This window comes from Macaca fascicularis, chromosome 17, assembly GCF_037993035.2.
Source record: "Macaca fascicularis isolate 582-1 chromosome 17, T2T-MFA8v1.1".
Classification (NCBI taxonomy): domain Eukaryota; kingdom Metazoa; phylum Chordata; class Mammalia; order Primates; family Cercopithecidae; genus Macaca; species Macaca fascicularis.
In genome coordinates this window covers 38,123,843-38,128,661 of record NC_088391.1, presented here as the reverse complement: position 1 = coordinate 38,128,661, position 4,819 = coordinate 38,123,843, and the positions used below count along the sequence as shown (strand labels likewise).

Below are 4,819 nucleotides of genomic sequence, written 5' to 3'. Positions count from 1 at the left end.
ACATTGACTAAATATTAAATAATTTCACAATTACAGGTCTAAATTTACCTGTTGCTACTGTATATCTGAAATGCTTTTTTAATCTTTACCTTTTAGCAAGTAATTTAAAAGTGTATACTGTAAAGATATTCTTTGCAAGCATTATTAGCTCAACACCCTAGATAGGGACTCTTTGGCTCACTAAAATCCCAATTTTGAATCAATATAAAGGACCATCAATAAACCATTTAAATGTTTCTTTTTAATATATGAATTGTCCCTTTCTTTTCTATAACTAACCCATCATTGTTTTCCATGATTATCTTACGTGTATCGAGCCAGCACTGTCCAGTAGAATTTTCTGTGTTGATGAAGATGTTCCAGATTTCTGTTGTCCAATATTCTAACCACTAACCACATGTAGATATTTAAATTAAATTAAACAAAATTAAAAATTTGTTCTTTACTCATGCTAGCCACATTTCAAATTCTCAATAGACACATGCAACTACTGTCTACCATTTTGGATGGCGCAGTTACAACTGGTCCATCTGACACCAATTTCTCTACAATCAATTCCATTTCACAGAATTCTCCTGGTTTAATATTAATAATGAACAATTTTGATCACACTATTCTCATGCTCAAAACCTCTCTGGTCAAAAGTATATTCTTAAAAATACATAGTTACATGGAAAAAATGGTTGCATACTATAAGGGTCAGAAAAGGGTCAGAAAATATCATTATGAAATAATAACTAAGTTTCAAAAGTTGTGTTTTATTTATGTTTATATGTCTATAAAAATGCTCATAATATTAAGAATGCTTACTTGTATATTTATTTTAAAATGATTTCATTTCATTTTCTGCATTTTATGCCTTTCCACATTATTCAAATATTTGAAAAGAATTTTATTGTTTTCTATTTATCATTTTGCCTTTAGATTACTTGTCTTTAGTGTTTCTTAGCACTTGATGGAGTTGCCACAAGCCTCACTGAGGCAGATGTCCTTTTAAATAGTGGTGTCTAGTAACGATTATACTGCCACAGATATGAGCTAGAAAAAGCAAAATAATTTTCATCAGTTTTGCTTTATTTAAATTTGTTTTAGCTTTCCTTTTATGGCTTCAAAGACTTGTTGAAAATTTCAATAAGATCAGGTGGGAAGAACTTGGTAACAAACAAAGACTTTTGATTAGCAAGTATGATCAATTAATATTCTAGTATTTTGCCTGCCAGTTAATATTTTCCCATTTTCTTCTAAGGATATCAATGAAAGAGCTTTGCTAAGCATAAACATGGCTTGTTGAAATCAACAAAGTTTGCCTATAAAATTCACCTAATTTGCCAGTCTAGCAACTCTATCAAAAAAGAAGTTATTCTTTGTGAGCTCATGCTGGCTCCTAAACGATCATTGTTTTCTCTTCCAAATGCTCCCAAAACATCTGTTTAATAACTTCTAGAATTTCACTAGGTCCTTTCACGCCATGCCAAGAAGTTTGGATTTTATCTTTCGTACAAAAAGGGAAGAATCTATGTGTTTACAGTTATTTTATAGTTATGTGTTTTTTTCATTAAAATGTACATTTCTTGAAATGAGGCATTGCACTTATTTATATGTCAACCTAAGTATAAACATATAAGTAATAATACTCAATACATGCTAGATAGATGGGTCAAATATGTGACAATATTTAAAATATTTTGAGGAAACTTTCCATAATGCTTGGCGAGAGGTGGAGGAGCGGTGGCTGCTGCATCTGAGCGCAACTACTAGGTGCGTTCCTTTGCACACCTTCCACATCAACCTCAACCCACTCACTGCCAGTAAAAAACGGTGAAAGAACCCACTTTCTATGATGTTTTGGGGGTTAAACCCAATGCCACTCAAAAAGATCATGAGAAAAAGGCTTATAGGAAACTGGCATTGAAGTACCACTCTGATAAGAACCTGAATGAAGGAGATAAATTTAGGCAGATTTCTCCAGCTTATCAAGTTCTCTCTGATGCAAAGAAAAGCGAATTGTATGTCAAAGGAGGAAAACCAGGTAATTAAAGAGGGTGGAGCAGGTAGCGCTTTTGGCTCTCCTGTGGACATCTTTGATATGATTTTTGGAGGAAGAGGAGGAAGTATGCAGAGGGAAAGGAAAGGTAAAAATGTGTGTCAGCTGTCAATAACCTTAGAAGATTTATATAAAGGTGTGGCAAGAAGACTGGCTCTGCAAATAAAACAACAAAAAAAATGTGATTTGTGACAAATGTGAAGGCAGAAGTGTTAAGAAAGGAACGGTAGAGGGCTGTCCCAATTGCATAGTTACTGGAATGCAAATGAGAATTCATCAGATAGGACCTGGAATGGTTTAGCAAATTTAATCTGTGGGGATAGAGTGCTAGGGCCATGGAGAACAAATCAGTCCTGAAGATAGATAAAAAAGCTGCAATGGAAGGAAGATAGCAAAAAGAAGATTGCACAAGTCCATATTGACAAAAGCATGAAAGATGGCCACAAGGTAACATTCCGTGGTGAAACAGACCAAACAACAAGGATTGGAGCTGGGAGACATTACTATTGTGTTAGATCAGAAGGAGCATGCTGTTTTTATTCAACGAGGAGGAGAACTTTTCATATGTATGGACATACAGCTGGTTGAAGCATTTCGTAGCTTCCACTCTTAATAACTGAACTATAGTCATCACCTCTCATCCAGGTCAGATTGTCAGCATGGAAACATCTTGGGTGTGCTAAATGAAGGAATACCAATTTATGGAGCCCATATGAAGAGTTGCCAAATTATCTAATTGAAGGTAAACTTTTCCTGAGAATGGCTTTCTCTCAGCTGATGAACTTTCTTTGCTGAAAAAACTCCTACCTTAGAGGAAGAAAGTAGAAGAGACTGACGAAATGGATCAGATAGAACTCGTGGACTTTGATCCAAATATGAGAAAAGATGATACCATGACAATGGAGAAGCATATGAGGATTATAAACATCATCCTAGAGGTGGTGTTCAGTGTCAAACCTCTTAATGGGGCCAGTGAATAACACTCACAGTTGGCATTTTATGTGCAGCAGTGAATGAGTGGAGGGCTGTAATCATAATACGCTTACCGCTTCTTATTGTTTTTGCTTCAATAGTCAACTATAGTATTGTTTTAAAAGTTGTATTAGTCTTTTTCATGCTGCTGATAAAGACATACCTGAGACTAGGAAGAAAACGGGGTTTAATTGGACTTACAGTTCCACATGGCTGGAGAGGCCTCAGAATCATGGTGGGAGGCAAAAGGCACTTATTAGGTGGCAGCGTCAAGAGAAAATGGAGGAAGAAGCACAAGCAGAAACCCCTGATAAACCCATCAGATCCCATGATGCTTATTCACTATCACGAGAATAGCACAGGAAAGACCAGCCCCCATGATTCAATTATCACCCCCACTCCTGGTCCCTCCCACAACACACGGGAATTCTGGGAAATACAATTCAAACTGAGATTTGGGTGGAGGCACAGCCAACCCATATCAAAAGTTAAATGAAGAAAAAAGGCAAATATAAAATCTCTGACTCTGCACTGTATGTGTGAGACTTCAGGGTGCAAGATGAAGTTTAATATCTGTAGAAACTACTTTAAAAAGAAGTTCTATTAGCATTTGTTAGGCCAAACCTTGTTATTGGTTTCATCTGTGTACATGAACAAACTTGAACTGAAATGCTAGGTATGTGTCTAGGCTGCAGTGTATGACCTTTCATTCTTAATCTATAAAATTAGAACTGTATTTAACCGGCAATTAGAAACAAATAAATGTAATTTGTAGAGAAGTGTTGGTTTGTATATTATTTGTATTATATAAGTTCCATTGTGATTCCTCTGTATTTATTCTGTTGCCTCAACCGTTACTTGAAGATGGCATAATATAATTTAGGTTGTGGTATCAATGATATAAATGATACTTTTCTAAAGAAGCAATTTTTCATAACATGCTGCTTCTCAAGGGCTTGAACTTCTAGGATCGTGTTCCCTTCTGCACACACACCCACACCCACATGCGCATATATACCCATATACATAACTTGACCAGTCCTAGTTATTTTTACTCCTTTCTCTTTGGACCATAATATGCCCCTAAGTAGTAACTTCCAGAGATGGGTAACTTAAAAGTCAAAGGAAAGAGGCCTCGACATGGACTATTAATTTTCATGTATACTATAGAGAGTGTTCCTTTGGTATGTTACAGGCTTACTTTAAACCTTTTGACTTATGCTCCAGAGTAACTGTAATTTAATGTTTGTAGTATAGCAAATTTATAATGAATAACTGTAATTGTATGTTTAAAAGTTTCATCATATGTTCACATGCTTAAATCTGAATATCAGAATTCAAGTAATTCTTGAAATGTATGAATGTCCCCTCAACATACTGATTACACAGCATTTCTCAAAAATATTTTGAGTAGGTGAGCTAAATAACTAAGCACATATTTAAAAAATGTTATTTTGAATAAAAGACTGAAAGGAGATGGGGAGTAAGCAGGTATAAAGCTGCGTTTTGGGAGACTTATTAAGAATCTATTGAGAGTGTTAAGAAAAGATGGGGACCTGAGTTAAATAATGATGGGAATATATGGGGGTAAATGGGATAAATAGATGATTAATTGATAAACAGATAGCTATATGTGTGCACACATATGTGTGTGCCTATATGTACATGATTGATTAGATCACATAAATTCAACGATTTGTAATGACATCCAAGTTTTGGGCTTAAGTATCTCTATGTTTCAGGATATTTAAATTAAATTAATTCCCCCATATGACTATGGCTTTAAGTGCAATAAGATGGTTA

General features: G+C 35.1%; 1 pseudogene; it reads left to right on the top strand.

Annotated features, from left to right (window-relative positions):
- The first annotated feature begins 1,936 nt into the window (after positions 1-1,936).
- LOC102124677 (dnaJ homolog subfamily A member 1 pseudogene) lies at positions 1,937-3,515 on the top strand (annotated as a pseudogene).
- The last annotated feature ends 1,304 nt before the right edge of the window (positions 3,516-4,819 follow it).